Source organism: Canis lupus, chromosome 6 (assembly GCF_003254725.2).
Source record: "Canis lupus dingo isolate Sandy chromosome 6, ASM325472v2, whole genome shotgun sequence".
Lineage (NCBI taxonomy): Eukaryota > Metazoa > Chordata > Mammalia > Carnivora > Canidae > Canis > Canis lupus.
In genome coordinates this window covers 26046269-26070450 of record NC_064248.1, presented here as the reverse complement: position 1 = coordinate 26070450, position 24182 = coordinate 26046269, and the positions used below count along the sequence as shown (strand labels likewise).

The 24182-nt window shown below is 42.9% G+C and overlaps 1 long non-coding RNA gene across 2 annotated transcripts in view; it reads left to right on the top strand.

Annotated features, from left to right (window-relative positions):
* The first annotated feature begins 9187 nt into the window (after positions 1-9187).
* Positions 9188-24182, top strand: part of LOC112640318 (uncharacterized) — a 34564-nt gene continuing 19569 nt past the window's right edge. For both annotated transcript variants that reach the window (XR_003123969.3, XR_004816456.2), the window contains exons 1-5: positions 9188-10438; positions 11030-11142; positions 11488-11586; positions 12055-12220; positions 14526-14615. This is a non-coding gene — a long non-coding RNA (uncharacterized LOC112640318). The remainder of the gene's footprint in view (positions 10439-11029; positions 11143-11487; positions 11587-12054; positions 12221-14525; positions 14616-24182) is intronic.

The window sequence follows — 24182 nt, the reverse complement described above, 5'->3', positions numbered from 1 at the left end:
CTCTTTCCTTTACCTGGTCAATCTCTTTCTGAAGAGCTTTTTACTTTGAATGCCAATCGTCAAGGTCTATTGGGCCAGAAGTATCACATCTTCCTTTGTCGCTGGCTTTCTGAAGGAGCTCCTAGCAGTCTGGCCCTAAGATTCTTCCTTGTGTTTTAATCCCTCACTTCTAGAATCTTTCCCTGAGTTCCTCACCAGTAAAAGCCTTCTTAAACATCTTACCTAGGGATGCCTGGGTGGCTTAGTAGTTGAACATCTCTGCCTTTGGCTCAGGTCATGATCCTGGGGTCCTGAGATCCAGTCCCACTTCGGGCTCCCACAGGGAGCCTGCTTCTCCCTCTACCTATGTCTCTGCCTCTCTCTGTGTGTCTCTCTTGAATAAATAAATAAAATCTTTAAAAAAATTTTTTTGCCTGAAGTCAGGGACCCCCACAACTGAGTTGTCCCTTGTGATAGGGACAGGAGGAGAATACAGATGGAAGTTAAAGTCAGGGTAAAGGAGAATAGTGCCTTCAGTTTTGGTCATCACTGCTTAGAAGTCACCCAAATCTGAGGATGATGTTGATGACACACAATTCATAATAACACTAAGTAACATTTATTGGTTGTAACTTGCCAGTCCCATGCTAAGGACTTTACATAACTAGCTCATTGCTCACTGAATCTTTAAGACTACCACATAAAGTTGGTTACTCTTTTTATTCTCATTTTATAGATGATATAGCAGAGGTTATTAAAGACACAACTTGCCCAAGCTGATGCTGCTAGTATATAGAATTTTAAAAAAATTTTAATGATTTTTTTAAGTCATCTCTATACCCAACATGGGGCTCGAACTTCTAACCCTGATATCAAGAGTTGCATGCTCTACCAACTGAGCTAGCCAGGGACCTCAGGTGTCAGTAGTTTAATTCATTTCAGCTAAAGAGTTAAATTGCCTACCAAGTAAGACCGAGATAAATATTTCCCTCCAGAGCATCTTGCTGAAATAGAATTTTTCGGCCTCTTGGTGGACTGCTGTATGTATCATAAGTCAAACAATCCCTTCGTCGTATGCCAAGGGAGCAAATGAAGGCTTATTCGGGAAGGTCTTTTGTGCTAACATGATTTGAAGGTCACACTGCTTGGCATGGAATCTGAACTGTCCCCCAAGCATGCCACCTCTTAGGGGATCCTTCCTGCTGGGCCCTGGAAGAAGCTTCTCAGAAAAAGCATGATTTCAGGTGGCTTTTGGATGAAGGGGAAGCAGATGGCCAAGCATTACATCACCTCGGGTAAAGGAAACAAGTACAAAAATAAAAGGATGTAGAAAAATAATAGTCTAATCTCCAAATCATCAGTGAGTGTTTGGGAAGTGTTTATTATATTATCAGCGAATCCCAGAGATAGTAGAGAGCTAATTAATGACAAAGCCTGGCCCTGTGCCCCCCAATTTAAAAGCAGAACCCACCTTTTCCACCATTTTGTTAAAATAATAATGACCATTCATCTTAATTATATTTGTTTATAACCATCACTATTTCTCAAACTCAAGGAGGTAAATATTATCAAATCCTTTTTCCTCCTCCATCAGAAGAAACTGCACTCAGAAAATGTGGTGAGTTAACTGCCCCAGGCCACACAGCTAGATAAGTGACAGAAACTGGGTACCTAATGCCAAAGTCACTCCCTACCTGAAAACCACCTGAGGGGCATATAAGGAGGACCATTTTTCTGACCATCTTATAATGTACCAAAATGATGCGTAGAATTCTAAACACCTAGTCATTCTTACCAGTGAGATAGGTTTTGGAGAACCAGGTTTGCTTTTTTTTTAAGATTTATTTATTCATGAGAGAAACCGAGAGAGAGGCAGAGACACAGGCAGAGGGAGTAGAAGCAGGCTCCATGCAGGGAGCCCGATGTGGGATTCGATCCTGGATCCTGGGATCACACCCTGAGCTGAAGGCAGATGCTCAACTGCTGAGCCACTCAGGCATCCCACCAGCTTTAATTTTTTTCTCGATAAATGTTCATCTAGAGAAAGTGGTGGGAGGTACCCCAGAAGGATAGTAGCGGTTATATATTAAAATATTGGGACTGTTAATGTCTCTTGGTCTCTTTGTTCTAGTCTCTAAGTTTTCTCTAATTGAAAAAATGTTACATTGTGAAAATTCTCCTTCAAACAATCCTCCTGAATTGGTAGATCTCTGCACCCCTAGAACACATGATGCCTCCTGGCTGCCTATTTTTTTTTTTTAAGATTTCATTTATTTATTCATGAGAGACACACACAGAGAGAGACAGAGACAGAGACATATGCAGAGGGAGAAGTAGGCTTCACACAGGAAGCCTGATGCTGGGAATGATCCCGGGTCTCCAGGGTCATGCCCTGGGCCGAAGGCAGGCGCTCAACCACTGAGCCACCCGGGGATCCCTCCTGGCTGCCTATTATAGCAAATTCTGTATCTCCTGTTCCTCAAACTCCCATCAATAATGGAATAACTGGGGCACCTGGGTGGCTCAGTGGTTGAGTGTCTGCCTTTGGCTCAGGTCATGATCCCGGTGGCGTCCTGGGATTGAGTCCAGCATCAGGGTCCCTGCAGGGAGTCTGTGTCTCTGCCTATGTCTTGGTGTCTCTCATGAATAAATTAATACAATCTTAAGGAATAAAACGGGGCTGCCTGGGTGGCTCAGTGGTTGAGCGTCTGCCTTTGACCCAGGGTGTGATTCCAGAGTTCTGGGGTCGAGTCCCACATCAGGATCTCTGCAAGGAGCCTGCCTATGTCTCTACCTTCTCTCTGTGTCTCTCATGAATGAATAAATAAAATCTTTAAAAAATAAATAAATAAATAAAACGTAGTGGGGCAGCCCGGGTGGCTCAGTGGTATAGCACCGCCTTCAGCCCAGGGTGTGATCCTGAAGACCTGGCATCGAGTCCCATATCGGGACGTCGGGTGCCCCTGCATGGAGCCTGCTTCTCCCTCTGCCTGTGTCTCTGCCTTTCTCTCTCTCTCTCTCCCTCTCTCTCTGTGTGTGTCTGTCATGAATAAATAAATTAAATCTTAAAAAAAAAATAGCGGAATAACTGCATTGCCAGGCAGCCGTGGCATTTGGCTAGAAAGCATTCTATATGTGTCCACGCATAGGGGTATAATCTGTGCAGCTCCATATAATCCCACACTTAGAAAAGCCTTAAATTCTCCTTCATGCTCTGCTGCTACCATCTTGAAATATCTAATGGATTTTGAAGAAGGGGCCCTGCATTTTCATTTTTCAATAAGACCTATGAATTATGTAACTGTTCTACCTGGTATAACGGCTATAGCACAGGCGTCAGCAAACTTTTTCTGTAAAAGGCCAGGGAGTAAATATTTTAGGCCGTGCGGGCTGTGTGATATCCGTTGAAACTACTCAACTCTGGCACAGTTGTGGAAAAGCAGCCACAGCCCATGTCAACGAATGGTGGTGATTCAGTAAAAAATTGAATCACAGGGGATCCCTGGGTGGCTCAGCGGTTTGGAAGCTGCCTTTGGCCCAGGGCCCAATCCTGGAGTCCTGGGATCGAATCCCACATCGGGCTCCCTGCATGGAGCCTGCTTCTCCCTCTGCCTGTGTCTCTGCCTATCTCTCTCTCTCTCTGTGTGTGTCTCTCATGAATAAATAAAATCTTAAAAATAAATAAAAAATAAATAAATAAATAAATAAATAAATAAATAAATAAATAAAATGTTTAAAAAAAATCAAATCACAAAAACAGGCAGCTGGCTATATTTGGCCTACAGGCTATAGCTGGCCCATCCCTGGTAGAGCACAATCTTTCACAAAGGTCTGTCATTGCAAAGTAATAAGGATGATAATCATAACGCTGTCCATTTTCCACACATGGGCCATGGTAATGTGTTCCTTGGCTGCTGAGAAGCCAAACAGGCACAACGTGTAGGTGGGTGTCCCTGCTACATTCCATTTGTCCGTCCAGATCTGCTGTTTGGCTTCTCCACTCTGCTGGGGGCCCCAGAGGTTGACCTGTACAGACTGCGTTGGCAGGGTCCTTGTCCCCATCCTCTGCTTGAGTTCTGCCAATCGGAGGCTTCCCTGGATGGAAGAGTGAGAGGAGAGCGATGTCTGGATGCTTATTCCTCCGGCCTCATCCCTGCAGCTCACTGGGAAGTGTCTGCATCCTACCACCGAAGGCCACACATCCTGCCCTACAGCTGTCTTCATCCAGCTACTTGTCCCAGGGTCTAAGGGTGGTAGAGGCCCCTTGCTGGGTTAAGGTGTCTCCTTTGTTAGTGTATCGGAACTTTGCCCATCCCTCTGTAAATAGTTCTGTAAATTTTGTTATTATTTCCTTGGTCGGTTATACCCTCTGTTTCCTGAAAGCCCCTGACTGATAGAGTGAGGCAATCCAGGAGTCACATCAGCAGGAGCCACTACCGCTCCTGGAGCTGGAAAGACAAAAGGTGATGCTGCCAGAGAACGCAGGCCGGATCTCACCTGATAGATGTGGGCCAGGTCTTTCCATTTCGCGATGGAGCCATAAAGGTAATTCAGAGGCAGAGGCAGAGGCAGAGAAGAAGATAAATGCCCTGGCTTATGCCATCCTCTTGGCCTCCAGTCTCATGCCAGTGATTGTTACTGGTTGAACCCAGCTAGGAGTCAGCTCACACGAGAGCCTGGAAATTGCAGCCTTCAAAGATCAATGTCTATGTGACAGAGCAGGGCAGGTGGGCAATGGCTCTGGGGACAAACAGGCCCAGGCTCCGCACAGGAAGGAGAGGTTGTACCCATAAATAAGCCAACTTCTGAAAGCCTATTTGGAAGTAGTATTGAGTACATGCATTCAAAAGATTTCACAATGTTTTCCAGAAGGAAAAAAAAAAAAAAAAACAAACAGAATTCATGAAAAGGGTCAGTAGATTAAAATATATTTTTTAAAGATTTTATTTATTCATGAGAGACACACAGAGAGAGAGGCAGAGACACAGGCAGAGGGAGAAGCAGGCTCCGTGCAGGGAGCCTGATATGAGATTCGATTCTGGGACTTGAGGATCATGCCCTGAGCTGAAAGCAGATACTCAACTGCTGAACCACCCAGGTGTCCCAATAGATTAAAATGTTAAGGGTCTCTCTGTTTAACTTTTAGACTATGTGGCAGAGTTCATTGACTAGGAAGACATTGATTTCTGTATCTAAATATACCAGTTTGGGACACCTGGGTGGCTCAGCGGTTTAGCACCGTCTTCAGCCCAGGGCGTGATCCTGGAGTCCCAGGATCGAGTCCCATGTCGGGCTCCCTGCGTGAAGCCTGCTTCTCCCTCTGCCTGTGTCTCTGCCTCTCTCTCTCTTGCTCTGTGTCTCTCATGAATAAATAAATAAAATCTTAAAACAACAACAACAACCCAAAATACAAAAGGGCACCTGAGTGACTCAGTCAATTAAGCATCTGCCTTTGGTTCAGGTTGTGATCCCGGATCCTGGGATCAAGTCCCGCATTGGGGTCCCCACAGGGGTTCTGCTTCTCCCTCTATGTCTCTGCCTCTCTCTGTGTGTCTCTCATGAATAAATAAAATCTTTTTTAAAAAGTTAAAAGGGAATCCCTGGGTGGCGCAGCGGTTTAGCACCTGCCTTTGGCCCAGGACGTGATCCTGGAGACCAGGGATCAAGTCCCACATTGGGCTCCCTGCATGGAGCCTGCTTCTCCCTCTGCCTGTGTCTCTGCCTCTCTCTCTCTCTATCATGAATAAATAAAATCTTTTACAAAATAATAAAAAAATAAAAAGTTAAAAAAAGATACCAATTTAATAGGACACCAGAAGTAGAGGCAATTAAAACAAAAGTAAAAAAAAAACAAACAAACAAAAAAAAACAAAAGTAGATTAAGTTGGACTACCACAAAATTTAGAAACTTTTCTGCATCTAAGGACACTGTTAACAGAGTGAAAGGGAAACCCATAGAATGGGAGAAAATATTTGCTAATCATATATCTGAAAAGGAGTCAATATCCAGAATATATGAAGGACTCCTACATCTTAACAATGACAAAAGAACAAACAACTCAGTTGAAAAAATGAGCAAAGGATTCGATTAGACATTTCTCTAAAGAATATATAGAAATGGCTAAAAAGCACACGGAAAGATGTTCATCATCACTAATCATTAGAGAAATTCAAAAGAAAACCACAGGAGCACCTGGCTGGCTCAGGAAGTAGAACATGTGACTCTCGATCCCAGTGTCATGAATTCTAGTCCCATGTTGGGTGTGGAGCCCACTTAAAAAACAAAACAAAACACAGTAAGATAGCACTTTATACCCATTAGAATGGCTATTATAAGTAAATAACAAACAAGCAGAAAATAACAAGTGTTGGTGAGGACAGAACCCTTGCACTTTGTTGGTGAGTGTATAAAATGGTGCAGCCACTATGGAAAACAGTACAGAAGCTCCTCAACAAATTAAGAAATAGAAGTATCATATGATTTAGCAATTCAACTGCATATGTACCCAAAAGAATGGAAAGCAGGGACTCACATAGATTATATATATACCCACGTGCAGAGCAGCATTGCTCACAATAGGCAAAAGCTAGAAGCAACCCAAGTGTCCTTTGATGGATGAATGGATAAGCCAAATAGTATATACATAGAGTGGAGTATTAACCAGACTTAAAAAGGAAGGAAAGAAAGAAAAATGAGAACAAGGAAGGAAATTCTGACATAGGCTACAATACAGATAAAAAAAATTTTTAATTTTATTTTTAAGCAATCTCTGTAGGCCCCACATTGGGCCTAGAACTTATTTTTTAAAAAAAAGTGGTAGTTTAGATTGGTATTATTCAATATGGAAGCCACTGGCCACTTGTAGCTATTGAGCACTTGGAATGTGGCTGGTTTTCACTGAGACATGCCGTAAGTAAAATACACACCAGCTTTCAAAGACTTATTATGTAAAAATAGAGTATAAAATATCCTATTAATAATTCTTTTTTTTAAAATTTTTTAAGGTATTTATTTATTTATTTATGATAGTCACAGAGAGAGAGAGAGGCAGAGACACAGGCAGAGGGAGAAGCAGGCTCCATGCAGGAAGCCCGATGTGGGATTCGATCCTGGGTCTCCAGGATCGCGCCCTGGGCCAAAGGCAGGCGCCAAACCACTGCGCCATCCAGGGATCCCCCTATTAATAATTCTTATATTGATTATATGAACCGATAATATTGTACCTACATTGGGTTAGGTCAAGTATTCTATTAAAATTAATGTCACTAAAAAAAATAAAAGTAAAAATAAAATAAAATTAATGTCACTTATTTCACTTTCGTTTTTTAAAGGTGGCCAGTAGCAAGTTTAAAATTGTATATGTGGCTCAAACTATGTTTCTGTTGGACAACGCTGGGGTAGATAAAGGATAAGAATGTATCCTTTATTGAGCACTGTCTAAAGGATGCTGATACTGTATCTGGATGGCTCTAGAGATACAATCTATCCCAGGGGCATTGGTTAGTTCATCATAGTCTCTGCCAAGAATCATCTCCCCAGGTCTCCTCACAAGACCTTATCTTTCTACCCTTCAAGGCCCAAATCAATTCTTTAATTTATTTTTTTATTTTTTTATTTTTAAGAGAGAGGCGACAGGAGGAGCAGAGTGAGAGGGAGAGAAAGAATCTTTTTTTTTTTTTTTAATATTTTATTTATTTACGAGAGACACGTAGAGAGAGAGGCAGAGGGAGAAGCAGGCTCCATGCAGGGAGCTCGATATGGGACTCGATCCTGGGACTCGATCCTGGGACTCAATCCTGGGACTCCAGGATTGTGCCCTGGGCAGAAGGCAGGTGCTAAACCACTGAGCTACTTAGGGATCCCAAGAGAGAAAGAATCTTAAGCAGGCTCACACCCAGCATGGAGCCTGACTTGGGCTAGATGTCATGACCTTTGGATCATGACCTCAGCCGAAATCAAGAGTCTGAAACTAAACTGACTGAGCCTCCAGGCGGCCTCCACCTCTGGAAATCACCTCTTACTTAAAATCTATCTTTATCCTAAGACCTAAAGGAAATCTCCCTTTTCGGACCCTATAGAATTATCTTAACCACTCAGTTTGACGTGTAAATACATTAAGTCTTAATTCTCCAATTAAACCAAAGTGAGTAGTTTATAAGAAGTTTCTGATTTGGGGGGCACCTGACTGAGCTAGTCAGAGCACATGACTCTTGATCTCAGGGTTGTTAAGTTCAAGCCCGTGTTGGTGTAGAGATTACTTAAAAATAAAAAATCTTTGGGGTACCTGGCTGGCTCAGTCAACAGGGTGTGTAACTCTTAATCTTGGGATTGTGAGTTCAAGCCCCATGTTGGGTGTAGAGATTACTTAAAATCTTTAATTAAAAAAATTAAAATAAATAAAAATAATAAAATAAAATAAAATAGGATGCCTGGGTGTCTCAACTGATTAAATGTCAGACTCTTGATTTCAGCTCTGGTGGTGACCTCAGCATTGTGAGACTGAGCCCCATGTCAGGCTCCAGCGCTCATTGTAGTCTGCTTGTCCCTCTCCCTCTGCTCCCTCATTCCACTCATGCATGCACAAGATCAAATTTCTCTCTCTCTTTGCATCACAGGCTATTTAACAGAATTAGGTCAATAAATGATTTTATTAATAGTGTGTCCAAGTATGTTATTGTTGCCTGATATCAGGTATATGGGAATTCTCAAGTTTTCGTTGCAGGCCAGGGATGTCTGGAAGCATGTTGCTTATTTTCCTTGGCATTCTCTTCTAGTATTATCATTCCCTCCCCCAGTAGGTACAGAGCAAAAGATAATGTCATTACATACCAAGGCAGAGTCTCCAAAAGTCTTTCAAGAAACACCAGTTCTGTAGGATGCTAATCATTATTCAAGGAAAAGTGAATTCTCTAGTCAAATAAGTGAAAAGACTGGGTTTACAAAACTTAAAATGACTCACTGTACCCTTCCCAGTTTTTCTGACATAGAGTCCCATTTTCATATCTTAAGTATCTATGTTCTAATAAACATATTTTAGGAAATACTGTTCCAAAGATTAATGCTGATTTTTTATTTTTGAAAGTGTTAGTGGTGACGGTGGTGGTGAACACTGATGCTAGTAATCACTACAGTCTTTTCTTTACTTCAAAATGTATTTCCAAAAAAAAAAAAAAAAATGTATTTCCTTGGGGCACCTGGGTGGCTCAATGGTTGAGCATCTGCCTTTGTCTCAGGTCGTGATCCCAGGGTCCTGGGATCAAGTCCTGCATCGGGTTCCCCTCAGGGAGCCTGCTTCTCCCTCTACCTATGTCCCTGCCTCTCTCTGTGTGTCTCCCATTAATAAATAAAATCTTTAAAAAAATAGAAGTAAAAAAATTTATTTCTTCAAACCCAGACAAAATTTGTTGCCTTTGATTATCTGATAGTAACAGGTGGTAGATATGATTATGATTCCTTAGAATGGAAGACAACTAAGCCATGGTTTGATCCCAACCTGAGTCTGCTGATGAGGGCACTGGAGCTCAGGAAGATTATGCACACTGCCCAAGGTCACCAAGTACATCGGTGACTAACAAATTGGAAAGCTTAAAAAAAAAATTAAAACATAAACTATCACTTCAATAGTCTCCTGGCCTTTAGTCTACTCTCATCTATCATTTGTTTATCTACCTGCAACAGATAATTACATTTTGCAGGAGGGCCATGAATGTGGATACACTTCTATCACCTGTTAGAGAAGAGATGTACGACGACAAAGAACAATAGATCCTCAGAGGTCTCTCAGCCTTCCTGAGAAAACCGGGCAAAGTGAAAATTCATGTTGGACTTCTTATGAAGATACTGTTATCATCATAATGATGTTATGTTCCAAGAGCTTCTCTGGCATGGTTTCTAGAGTTCTGGACATAATTTCACCTGTTCTGAGTTGACATTGTCCTCACAATGTGGGCCCTGTGACAAGTCAAGAATGTTGACAGTTGGGGCTGACCTCTCAATGGAGAGCTTTGCAGAATTTGACAACTCAGCCAACTTCTACTTGGGGCTTAATCCCACATGCTTACTAATGACACCAGAGAGGCCACATGGCATGTGTTTCCTACACTCCATAGCTTCTACTCTCATGCAGCCCACACAACTTTCTCCCTGAAAAATCTAACTGGCATTGACCTTTGCCAGGTCATGGTTTATCAATCTCAGCACTCCTGGCAGTTGAGGCAAGAAAATTATCTGTTGTGGGGGTTGTCCTGCACCTCATAGGGTGGGTAGCAGCATTCTTTGACTCTACCTACTGGATGCTGGTAGCAGTCCCCAACTTGTAATCCAAATATTTCCAGATATTGACAAATGTCCCTTGGGGGCAAAAGTGCCCCTGGACAAGAACCACTGTTTCAGATGCTTCTTAAGAGAATGACTGCCACTTCAAACTAGAGAGTTCCTGTTACGTGGTGAGCTTCGCAGGTAAGGGACTCAGGAAACACTTGTGAATCATTTCTGTATCCCCATTCCTTGGCACGTAGTAGATCTTCATTCAGTGATTCATTCCACAAATATTTACTAAGCACCTATTATGGCACTCTTCCAAGGGGAGGGGATATAGCAGGCCTTAAGGAGTTTACAATCCAGAAGGGAGGAAGACAGACAATAAAAATATAATAGAAGCATAAATAAATATATGGGGTAACTTCAGGTCCTAAGTGCTTTAAAGAAGAGAGTACAGATGAACATGAAATAAGGCTGCCTTAGCCAAAGATTCTAATCTATCAATTAGAATTAGGTTGGTAGGGATCCCTGGGTGGCGCAGCGGTTTAGCGCCTGCCTTTGGCCCAGGGCGCGATCCTGGAGACCTGGGATCGAATCCCATATCGGGCTCCTGGTGCATGGAGCCTGCTTCTCCCTCTGCCTATGTCTCCGCCTCTCTCTCTCTTTCTCTGTGACTATCATAAATAAATAAAATTTAAAAAAAAAAAAAAAAAAAAAAAGAATTAGGTTGGTAGTAGGATCCAAAATAACAGTGGGTTAAATGAAATAAATGTTTGTTTCTCTCTCAAGTAGGAACAAGTCATCCAGGTCTGTTATGGTGGTCTTGCTCCATAAAGGCCTCCATCATGTCATATTCCAGGCAGCAGAATGAATAGAAGATTTCGAAAGAAAGGTAAAGAAGGGTATGTGCCAATGATTTTTTTAAGGATGGTTCCTGGGGCGTCTGGGTGGCTGAGTCAGTTGGAGGTCTGCCTTTTGCTCGGGTCATAATCTCAGGGTCCTTGGATTGAGCCCTCCATTGGGCCTGTTCCTCCCTTTCCCTCTGCCTACTCATGTTCTCTCTCTCTCTCTCTCTCCTTCTCTCTCTCAGATAAATAATAAATAAAATCTTTTAAAAAGAAATGGCCACATTATATTTCTGCTTATGTTGCATTGGCTGGAACTTAGTCATGTGGTCATAACTAGTTAAGGGAAGCAGGGCAATTATGGGTCCAACTAAAAATAAGAGGTTCCATTTCTATGGACAGGGTGGACAACCAGAAGTCTCTGCCAAGAGGGTCAAGGAAGATCTTTCTGAGGAAGAGATAAAGATGAGAAGAGAGAGAGGCCATGAGAAGAACTTTCTGGTAAGGGCCCTGTGTTGCTAAAAGCCTGGCACATTTGACATACACAAGTAGGGCCAGTCTAGGGGAAAAGAGGCAGAGGCAAAATCACACAGAGCTTTGTGGGGCATCATAACAGGTCTGGGTGTTATTCCACCTGCAAGGGAAAGCCTTTGGAGGATTGTGAGGAAGGGACAAACGCCATCTATGCTTTCAGATCACTCAGGCTGCTGTGTAAGCGTGGAAGTAGAAGAGGTAGAGACTCTGGTTAGCAGGCTTTTGGAGTAGAGATAATAGTAGCTTTGAAATGACCTATCAAATACACGTGGTAGGAAGTGATCACACTTTCCATATAACACTATGGGATATTGGAGTCAAAGCACAAAGGCTTATGTGTGGGATAGGATGTGGAGTGTAATATAAAAAAATTAAGATATTTCCCAACGTTTGACCTGAGCAACCAGTGTATGATGATACCATTTATTGGCATAGGAAAGGCTTGAGAGGAGGCAAATTTGGGCAAAAAGTTCTGTTTTGACCAAATCCAAGATGTGTATGAGATCTTCAAGGAGAGACGCAAGCTGGGAGCTGGATGTATGAGAACATGGCCTGAAGGAGCAAATTCAAGAGTCATCAGCTTAGAGATGGTGCTTTAAGGGTAAGTGTGAAATCAATGTTAGAAATAAGTGTCTCAAGAAAAAGGAAAGTTATACATTTTCAAGAGCAATTAGAAAAATTAAAAAAAACAACAATGAATCATCCAACCTAATGGCCCTTACACATCTCTAGAAGCCCCCTTCAAAATCACCAAGTATGCAACTCTTGCTCTTGGTATTCTAATTAAACCTGCCTTAGAATCTCAAGCACCACTCACAAGAAGGAAAAAGCCTCTTCTCATTGTTGGTGAAAAAGACCGAAAAAATCTTCTCTAATGCATTTGCATCACATCAGACTTGCTTTCTGGTTTTTAGAAAAATAACAATTGTGCAATATTTAGGCTACCCTATAGTTTAGATAGGCATTTCCAGATTTGTCTTAGGAAATACCAGTTGATGCCGTCTCCAAGGGGAAACAAAGTATGTCCTTTGTGAAAGCAACCTGCTGCTTGCAGGTTAAGAAATGCCACTGCATGATTTTAACCAGACCCAACCTCTAACTCCAAGGAGTTTATTTATTTATTTTTCATTTAAAATTTTTTTATTTATTAATGAGAGACACACAGAGAGAGGCAGAGACATAGGCAGAGGGAGAAGCAGGCTCCTTGTGGGGAGCCTGATGCAGTTCTCCATCCCAGGACTCTCGGATCACAACCTGAGCCAAAGGCAGATGCTCAATCACTGAGCCACCTAGGTGCCCCTCCAAGGAGTTTAGAATGTAATAATAACAGTAGTAGTGCTGATTAGCATTATTTATTAAGCATCTACCACATGCCAGGCACTTTATAGACAGAATTCTAACATTCACACAGTCTTGATGGAGAGCTATTATTCTCCCCCATTTTATAGATAAAAATATCAAGCCTCAGAAAAATTGTGTGTCTGGCTAAAGAACCAAGTCTGCCTTTCTGTAGGCCTTTTCAACAAGCCTAATTATTTGGGAAGCCTTATTCTATATCACTGCATTTCACTTGGCTCTTTCATTTGCTCACCAAAGGAGAAACCCTATGTCATTTTTTTTCTTTTGTTTTTTTAAATAGACTGATCTAGCTTATAGTAGGTGCTCAAATATTTATTGAAAGAATAAGTGAGAGACGCAGATATGACCACAGAAAAAGTTTCATTTAAGGAACAGCATGGAATTCTAGGAATCCTGGGATATCACTTAGTGTAGAGATCATTACCTGGCTGGCCCCAGGTAGTGCTAGGCCTCAGGAGTGTTGTGAGCAGTTTTCAAATTCTGTAAAACAAAACAAAACAAAACAAACCAAAACACCAAAATACAAAAGGACATCTGAGTGGCTCAGTCAATTAAACATCTGCCTTTGGCTCAGGTTGTGATCCCGGGATCCTGGGATCAAGTCCCGCATTTGGCTCCCTTCAGGGAGTCTGCTTCTCCCTCTGCCTATGTCTCTGCCTCTCTCTGTGTGTCTCTCATGAATAAATAAATAAACTCTTAAAAAAAAAAAGAGATTTCCATCTAAGCTCCTGAAGACATTTAAATTTGCAACCTCAACTGTCAAACTCCCTTGTTATAGAAGTGAGAATATGGAGGCCCTGTGTAGTATAGTGACTTGCTATAAGGGATCCAGAGAAGTTCACTTCCAGCCTTTCCCCACACTCTGCTGCCCAGGATATGCGACATGGTAAAAATCCATGTCTGTCATGACTGCATAAATACACACATACAGAGATGAGTGTATAGCCACATCTCATTTTCAAGATGAGGGAAAAACTAAAAATGTAGACTGAGATAATTTTCAAAAACCTTGTAATTGAAAATAAATCAAAATAAAATTTCTATCGCCCTTGGTCACAAAGTCAGCCTTTTTTGTTTTTGTTTTATAAGTAATCTCTACACCCAACATGGGGCTCAAACTCATGACCCAGAGATCAAGAGTCACATTCTCTACTGAGACGGCCAGGCGCCCCACAGTTGGTCTATTCTAATCTGGAACTCTTCATATTCTTTAAAGAAATAATAAATCCTGGTTAATATTTACTCCAATTCTGAGCCAGCCTTGGTTTCACTTTCTAAATCACTCAGTAGTGATCTGGTGAGATGGTGAGAAATGAAATTGGAAATTGGAGGTGGGAGAGCAAGAACCAGTTGGTTTATGGGGAGGCCTCCCGAGAATAGTTAATATATAATGTAGTGCTTAATAATCTGGTGAACAGGTACCTCCAGAATGTGTCCAAATGTTAATTAAAATGTTTCTTCCTTCCTTCCTCATTCTGTAGGGCCCCCTTGAGGTGCTCACTGAATTTAATTCCTCTTTTTCTGTTGTTCTACCCTCCCCCAACCAGAGCATCCTTTGATGGGCCAGGAGTGTCACCAGAGAATCAGCAAAAACAAAAGAAACAACCTCTGGACTCAACTCAGTAAATCATTGATCTGTAAGTAAGAAACTTCAGATGTGTTTTTTGTGCCCCAAAGGTCAGTGATTGTCACATTTATATATACGTATATGAATATATATATGAATAAATATATATATGAATATATTTATGAATAAATATAAAACCTTTTAGGGGATCCCTGGGTGGCTCAGTGGTTTAGCACCTGCCTTCAGCCCAGGACATTATCTTGGAGTCCCAGGATCGAGTCCCACATCAGGCTCCCTGCATGGAGCCTGTTTCTCCCTCTGCCTCTGGTTTTATTTATTCATTATATTCACCATAAATATAAAAGGTTTTTTTTTTAAGATTTTATTTATTTTTTCATGAGAGGCACAGACAGAGAGAAAGAGAAGCAGAGACACAGGCAGAGGGAGAATCAGGCTCCATGCAGCATGTAGGAAGCCTGATGTGGGACTCCATCCCAGGACCCCGGGATCACGCCCTGAGCCAAAGGCAGCTGCTCAACCACTGAGCCACCCAGGTGCCTCATCACATTTTTTTTTAAGATTTTATTTATTTGAGAGAAAGAGAGAGACAGAGAGAGAGCATGAGTGGGGGTGGGGGGAGGAGGAGCAGAGAGAGAGAGAGAGGAAGGAAAAAGGAGAAGCAGACTCCCCATAGAGCAGGGAACTGGACCCCAGAACCTGGAGATCATGACCTGAGCCAAAGCAGATGTTTAGTAGACTGAGCCACCCAGTCACCGCAGTGCTTGTCAAGTTTTCATGTGCTTTACCAATCACTGGGGATCCTATGAAAGTGCAGACTGCTTTAGCAAGTCTGGGCTGGGGCCTGAGACTCTGCATTTCTAACCACGCAGAAGCTGCAGGTCCAGAGACTCTTGGGCCTCAAGGCCCTAGAATAGACCACTTGTTCTCAAACTGTCCATCTGAGTCATGTGGGAAATCTAGAAGAACTACTGATCTTCTCCTCACCAGATTTTGACCTAATTTACGTGGGTGAAGCCCAGGCATTAGGATTTTCCAAAGCTTCCCAGGAGATTCTACTACAATGCAGTTTGAGAAACACTGCCCCAGACGAAAGCAGCCATTTGCAAGCTTTAGTGTATCTCAGCATCATCAGAAGGGTTTGTGAAGACACACACACCAATGGGCCCCACCTTGCAGGGTTTTTGTTGGTCTGGGTGAGGCCTGAGAATTTGCATTTCCCACAAAGTGCTGCTGCTGATTCTGCTGGTCTGGGGAACACGCTTGCAGAACCATTGCCTGTGGGCTAGGAAAGAGAGAACACAGAGGTGTGTCCTGAGGAGACATTGATCTTCACTTTAGCACTTATATAAGCATAAGTTTCCAGTGCTTGGAAGCTATGCTGGCTGTCCTTGCCTTGCCACCCGGAGAGGACCGTCCACCATCTACAGACAGTGCATGAACCTGCTTTATGCCACAAGCCTTGTCATTCTCCAGCCTGTCCATTCCTTGTGGACAACCCGCTTTGTGATGGTTCAGGACAGTTGTAGCCCTTCTAGAATAGAAGCTGGTGGCCTCCTCGTCCCCAGAGAGGTGGTGCTGATGGTGAGAGTGAATGCCTGGCCCTGGGCAAGCTGGAGATTTCCCACCAAGTCTGTTTGGTAGCAGAACATCCACGCTTGCTTCAGTGAAGCCTCTGATTCCACTCCAGAGGTACTTTCGCATCCTTGCTTCTTAAGCAAAGCGGAGAAGAGCTCAGCTGTAACCACAGGGACACTGAGAAGTGGTGGAAGGAGTAAGAATTCTCTTATGGGAACCAGATGGAAGAATTTTCAACATAAGTTCCTGAAAATACTGAACTCTTTACTCCAAAGAGTTATTTTCCAAGTCTATGCAATGTTTCTGCCAGCTTTTAATTCTTTATTTTTACATTACAAAAAAAGAAAAAAGCATGCTACAGATTGACAGCTAAGCATCAAGACAAAGCAGAGGTAAGGCCCAGCAGTTCTTTTTAAATATTCATTTTTACCTTCCCTAAAGAAAAGTCCTTTACTTACTTACTCATTTTCTTTCATGGACATTTGCATAATCAGTTATTGAGTTCAGTAGCATTTCTTTTTTTTTACAGATTTTATTTATTTATTCATGAGAGAGAGAGAGAGGCAGAGACACAGGCAGAGGGAGAAGCAGGCTCCATGCAGGGAGCCCAATGTGGGACTCGATCCCAGGTCTCCAGGATCAGGCCCTGGGCTGAAGGCGGCACTAAACTGCTGAGCCACCCAGACTGCCCTCAGTAGCATTTTTAAAACTGAAATAAATTTGATAAATAACACTGTATAAATTTCAGGTGTAGGGATCCCTGGGTGGCGCAGCGGTTTAGCGCCTGCCTTTGGCCCAGGGCGCGATCCTGGAGACCTGGGATCGAATCCCACGTCGGGCTCCCAGTGCATGGAGCCTGCTTCTCCCTCTGCCTGTGTCTCTGCCCCTCTCTCTCTCTCTGTGACTATCATAAATAAATAAAAAAATAAAAAAAATTTTCAGGTGTACAACATGTTGATTTGATATGTTTATGTATTGTCATATGATTGCTGCTGTACTGATAATTAGCACCTCTATTACATCACATAATTATTTCCTTTTAGTAGTTGAAATAATTAAGATCTAGCCTCTTAGTTGGGGCACCTGGTTGTCTCAGTCAGTGAAGCAAGTGACTTTTGAACTCGGGCTTATAAATTTGAGACCCATGTTGGGTGTGATTACTTAAGAATAAAATCCTAAGGGCAGCCCTGGTGGCTCAGCGGTTTAGCACTGCCTTCAGCCCAGGGCGTGATCCTGGAGACCGAGGATCAAATCCCACGTCAGGCTCTCTGCATGGAGCCTGCTTCTCCCTCTGCCTGTGTCTCTCTCTGTCTCTCTCTCTCTCCTCTGTGTCTCTCATGAATAAATAAAATCTTAAAAAGAATAAAATCTTAAAAAAAAAGAGAATCTTGTCTTCACAAGTTTGATGATTGTGATACAATACTATGGTCTATATTCACTATTACTATGCATTAGATAATAGTATTCACTATTACTATGCATTACATCTCTAGGACTAATTTACTACCTGTTGCCAATTTGTTGAATCCTTACAGAAAAATAACCCTGGAGATGTGGGAAACTTAATATTTATTAAGGGATGTCTCAGGGATGCCATCAACTTCTTTGCTCATGTACTGTTCATTAGTTCATGTATTGTGGTGGGATTATTTGCACTGGGATTATAATTGTCTGGAATTTTTTTTGGAAAAACATGTTCTTAAGCAAAGTAGTCTATTTGGATAAAGCATTCTCACAGAGAAAATAATGTAGATGCTGAAATATGTAGAGCTGTGAATGTATGTGGGCCATTAAGCCATAAAAACTTTCTAGACCTTGCATGGTGACTATTAAAACTCCTGCTGAGAGCTAGTTATTAAATTACATCACAAACAAAGTTTTAGCTATTGCTTCTAATGGTTTTACCAGGCCAGTGGGGGATCCCAGCAGGGTTAGTGGGTAGTAAGGTTAATTTTTGCCTGCTGACAGAGACTAAGTATTTTTGCTTTGGTTTGTTTTGACATATGTACATCATAAATTATAAAGCAAAATAAAGCCACATATTACACAAGGGACCATCTTTTTTTCCTCTAAAACACTGTATCAAACATTGGCCTTGAAAATGACTGTTTGGGAGTACCTGGCTGGCTCAGGCGGTGGAGCATGGGACCCTTAATCTCAGGATGGTGAGTCCAAGCCCCATGCTGGGTATGGAGATTACTAAAAAAAGAGAGAGAGAGAGAGAGAAAATGACTATGTTTGTTCATTTAGTAGGTCTGTTTTGAACCTACTGTGTGCCAGGCACTAGGTTTATAATGGTGAACAAAATATACACAATCCCTGACCTCAAAGAACTCCAGAGCTAGTAGAAGAAAGAGATGCTATAAGTAAATATACAACCCCAAGCTCTGTATTGATCCTTTTCTCTTTATTTGTTGGTTTGTTTTTTAAGATTTATTTATTTTAGAGAGAGAGAGTGAGCGTGAGTGGAGGGAGGGGCTGAAGGAGGGATAGAATCCATAGGCAGACCCCACACTGAGTGAGAAGCCCCATGCAGGGTTCGATCCCAGGACCTTGACATCGTGACCTAAGCCAAAACCAGTAACTGGACACCCAACTGACTGAGTTACCCAGGTGCCCCCCTCTTTGTTGTATATATACAACCCCAAGTTGTACATAGGAAACAAGAATAGCAGGCAGATAACTTATATTGGAAGTCCAGGGAAAGTGACTTCAACTATGCCAGAGAGGATGAGAAAAGAAGAGCCCGGTGAGGGGTTGGTGGGGAGGAAATACATTTCAGCTTCAAGAGAAAGGTCTTTCAGGTGGGAAAGAATTTGGGAACTTCTGAGAAATTAAAGAGTGTGTAGGAAAGAGAGTGTCTTCTTCAGGATTCTCCAGGGAAAGAAAACCCATTGGAAAGAGAAAGAGAGAGAGAAAGGAATTGGCTCACAGGATTCTGGAGGCTAAATCCCACAATCTGCTGGGAGCCCAGGAGAGCCAGTGGCGTAGTTGCAGTCTAAACCCGAATGTTTGGGACGCCTGTGGCTCAGTGGTTGAGTGTCTGCCTTGGCTCAGGTCGTGATCCCAGGGTCCTGAGATCAAGTCCCATGTCGGGTTCCCCACCAGGGAGCCTGCTTCTCCCTCTGCCTGTGTCTCTGCCTCTCTCTCTCTCTGTGTCTCTCATGAATGAATAAATAAAAATTTAAAAAAAATAAGTAATAACCCCAAAGTTCTGAGAACCAATGGATCCAGTGGTGTGTAAATTCCAAGTCTGAAGGCTCATGAACCAGGAGCGCTGGTGGCATGAGTGCCCATCTGAAGGCAGGAGGAAACAAATGTGACAGCTCTACATTCAGGCCGGGCTAGAGAATTCTCTCTTCCTTCAGGTCTTCAACAATTGGGCTGAAGCCCACCCACACTGGGGACTGCAATCTGCTTTACTGGGTCTACTGATTCAAATACTAATCTCCTCCCAAAACACCCCCACAGAGTCACCCAGAGCAATGTTTAATGAGGTGTCTGTCTGGACATCCCATGGCCCAGCTCCAGATACCACATAAATTAGCCATCACAGAGAGTAATGGCCAGAAGAGGCAACAGAGGAATGCAGGCATGTGTGGTTTGTACCGGGTCAACTTGATTAAGTTGGAAATCTGTTTCCCTGTTCAATGTGGCCGAGAGAGGCAAGCGCAGGTGAGGCAGCAGCCATGCCTGAAAGTCACTGTGGTCAGACCCAGTGAGGGATGACGAGAAGCAGAGATGCCCGCAGGTTCTACTTGTCTCTTCTCTCCTCTGCTCTGCATCCGGCTCTTCTGACTGCTGACCCTGCTGACCAAGAGCAGTCCCTGTCCCACCACCAGATGCTCGGCGGCAGTAGCTGCATGGAAGCACCGCCTGCCACAGGGCTTTCCCTCGGCTGTTCTATTTTGGCAGTCAAACGTGCTTGGCTGCTCAGATGCACTGGTCAGGACTTCCTTTGATCCTCTAGCTTCCTTCCTGGATGGTCCCTTTCTCAGCTCCTCCTTCAGCTCTGTAAAGTCTAATTCCTAGAATAAATCTCTCATCCCATAACCTACAGTGTTTCTGAGTTGAACCCTGACTGATACAATGGACCAGACCATGGAAGCCAAGGTAGAGGAAGGGAAGCTGTCAAAGGCCCCTGAACCAGGCAACTGGTCTCCATCTGTGGGTGGGGCTCTTTGGATTATGGCCAGGATTCAAGTACCCCAGGATCCTAAATGGACTAGGGCACCATGCAGAGAGAGCTGCTGTCAGACTATTTCCCAAATCTGCCCCAAGCTAGTTCCCTCTGCCTTCTGACTTCACTGGCAAGTGGTCCTGACAAGAAGAGGTGCTTTTCTCTCACAGGTAGAAGGATTAATGAGCCAGAGACTCCAGTCCTTTATGACAGTATTTATAGGCAACATCTTTGAGGCGAGCACAGAACAGGTTAAATGAATTGACTTTTGGACCAAGAGCCACTGAAGTCTGCCCTCCTTCGGTGTGTATTGTACGGGGCTCCGGGGATTAGTATGTGTAATTGGCTGAAGCCGGGAGTAGTGGCTACACTTCAGAATCAACTGGGGCACTTTAAAAATATACAGATGCTCCACTGCAGACCATGTAAATCTGATCTCTGGGGGTAGGGCTTTTTTTAGTCCAAAGTGATTTCTCCGAGGCTTTTTTTAGTCCAAAGTGATTCCCAAGAATAGCCAGAGTCGAGAACCCATGCAACCAGAGTAAGGAGGTTGCAGACAAGGGGACCTGTGGGCCATGTCTGATTCAAGATGTGCTTGGAATATCATAGATTTTATTTTTGATAGGCAGTATTTTCTTTCAGAAATTTAAGGAAAAAATTTAAAGGTATTCACTTGTTTTGGGGTGGGAGGGGCTGATGGAGAGAGAGAGAGAGAAGGGGAGTATCTCAAACAGACCCTGGGCTGAGCACAGAGCCCCATGCAGGGCCTGATCCCAGGCCTCTGAGACCATGACCAGAGCAGAAACCAAGAGCCCACCACCCGACCAACTGAGCCTGGGAACCCCTCGTTCAGTAATTTGAACACTGCTAATATTGCAACAGAGAGGGCGCCTAAATGCTCAGTGGGTTAAACATCTGCCTGGGGCTCAGTACATGATCTCAGGGTCCTGGGATCGAGTCCCATGTCAGGCTCCCTGCTCAACAGGGGCCTATTCCTTCCTCCCCCTCTCCTCCTCCCCACTGCTCGTGCTGTCTCTCCCTCAAATAAAATCTTGGGCAGCCCGGGTGGCTCAGCAGTTTAGTGCTGCCTTCAGCCCAGGGCCTGATCCTGGAGTCCTGGGATCGAGTCCTACATCGGGCTCCCTGCATGGAGCCTGCTTCTCCCTCTGCCTGTGTCTCTGCACCCCCCGCCCCCGTGAGTGTGTCTCTCATGAATAAATAAATAAAATCTTTTAAAAATAAATAAATAAAATATTTAAAAAATATTACAAGTGAGAGATTGTAAATACAAACATGAATTTCTAGTTTCTGTCCTTTGAGAACCTGTGAGGATGGGCAATAATGCATTGTATGCACACAGGGCATGAGAGTTAAGAGCTGATGGAGAGCTTCCCTTAGGAAGTCCTGGGCTCCTCTGTTAGTCACAGTTTCCACTAACCACGAATGTACCGCCTGGCCCGTTGCATTCACCTTAATCATCTCGCTGTCCACTGTACATGCTGGATTTGGGGACCTTGCAGAGATCAGGAGCAGGGGTCAGCAAACCATAGCTGTTGGTCCATATCTGGTTTGCTGTCTATTTTTGTGTGGTCTGCAAGCCAAGAATGGTTTTTACATTTTGAAATTGCTTGGAAAAAAAGGTGAAAGAATGATATTGCATAATACATAGAAAATTAATAGAATTTTGGTGCTCTTATCACAGCTCGGAATATGATGCTTCTTTGTGTGTTGTCTGCAGCTAGTTTTGTGCTACCAGGCAGTTAAGTAGCTGCAACAGAGACCACATGGGCTGCAAAGCCTTAAAATATTTACTATCTATCCCTTTCCGGAGTAAATTTGTTGATTAAGAGACTAGGATTGGGGCACCTGGATGGATCCATCGGTTAAGCAGATGACTCTTGATTTTTGCTCAGATTATGATCGCAGGGTCCCTGCAGCAGGTTCCATGCTCAGGGGGGAGTCTGCTTGAGGATTCCCTCTCTCCCTCTCCCTCTGCCCCTCCCCCTGCTCATGCATGCTCTCTCTAAAATAAATAAATCTCTAAAAAAGAGAGAGAAAGAATAGGATTAGGATTAAAGAAAGCTAACTATCAGAGAGAATTTGGGCAAAGGACATCACCTCTCTGTAAAATCCAGAAAAGAAATCCTACCTGTCAAGGGAACTGTGATAATGTAAACTACGTGGCTATGTACAGCCCACAACTGAGTGCCCAGAAAGTGAAGGATAAATTGTACCAATAGGAAAGTGAGACTGGGAATCACTTTGTGAGATTGATAGGGTTTTTCCATGAATAACAACAACAACAACAACAAAAAAAACCCAGGGGTGCCTGGGTGACTCAGTCAGTTAAGCATCTACCTCTGGGTTTCAGCGCAGGTCATAATCTCGGGGTCATGAGATCAAGCCTTGCCTTAGGCTCCACTCTCAGTGTGGAGTCTGCTAAAGATTCTCTCTCTCCTTTCCTCTGCCCCTCACCCCCGGCTCCCTGCTTACACATGCGTTCTCTCTCTCTCTCAAAAAAAACGACAAAGAAGTAGAATCATTTGACTCAAAAGAAAAAATGTTCATTGCTATTGCCTTAAAGTGGTTACATTATTATGTCATTAAAGTCATTTTGCAGTTATTCAAACTGAGTTATTGTTCTACATAAGATATCTGTTAAATGTGAACACTGTGATATTTATCAAATACACAATCACCTTTTTACTCATCATTATTAACTATTGGCTTTGTTATCACATAAAAGCCTTAGAAATCATAACCCATTCGGCATAAATAATAATTGAGTTTGTTGAGAAAGTGAACTGTCCATACTGAGCGAAAGCTGTCTTTTCTACGATATCACTGTGATTTTTATATTTGAAATTCATTAATTATCCAGGAACTGATATTTCATTAAAAAATTTAACTTTCTTCTGCTTGATCAAAGTTGACCAAATAAAATATTTGGCTGTAAATATTTTTAATCTAATTAAATCTCCAGAACTGACCCTGCATATAAAATACACAGAACTGCATTTGCCATTTTAACCATTTTAAAGAGTATGATTTAAAAAAAAAAATGTTGGGATCCCTGGGTGGTGCAGCGGTTTGGCGCCTGCCTTTGGCCCAGGGCACGATCCTGGAGACCCGGGATCGAATCCCACGTCAGGCTCCCGGTGCATGGAGCCTGCTTCTCCCTCTGCCTGTCTGTCTGTCTGTCTGTCTCTCTCTCTCTGTGACTATCATAAATAAATAAAATTTAAAAAAAATAAATAAAATAAAAAATAATAAAAAATGTTATTTATTTATTTATTCATTCATTCATGAGAGAGACAGGGAGATAGAGGCAGAGACATAGGCAGAAGGAGAAGCAGGCTCCCTGCTGGGGAGCCTGATGCAGGACTTGATCCCAGGACCCAGGGATCATGACCTGAGCCAGATGCAGATGCTCAACCACTGAGCCACCAGGCGCCCCTACAATGTATGATTGTGTGGCATGAAGGACTTTCACAATGTAGTACAGTCATTACCACTACCTCGTTCCAGAACTTTTTTATTATCCCCAAAAGAAACCTGGTACCCATTAAGCAGTCAATTTCCATGCTTCCACTTCACTCCAGCCCCTGGCAATAGCTAATCTGCTTTCTATATCTAGGAATTTGCCTGTTCTGGAAGGTTCATTTAAGTGGAGTATATGGTATTTTGTGTCTGGCTTCTTTCACTAAGCATAATGTTTTCAAGGTTGTCTTCTTGATCAGCACTTCACTCCTTTGCAGAGGCTGAATAATATTTAATTGTATGGATATACCACATTTTGCTTATTCATTCATCTACTCATGGACATCTGGGTTGCTTCCACTTTGGAGCTCTTACAAACAG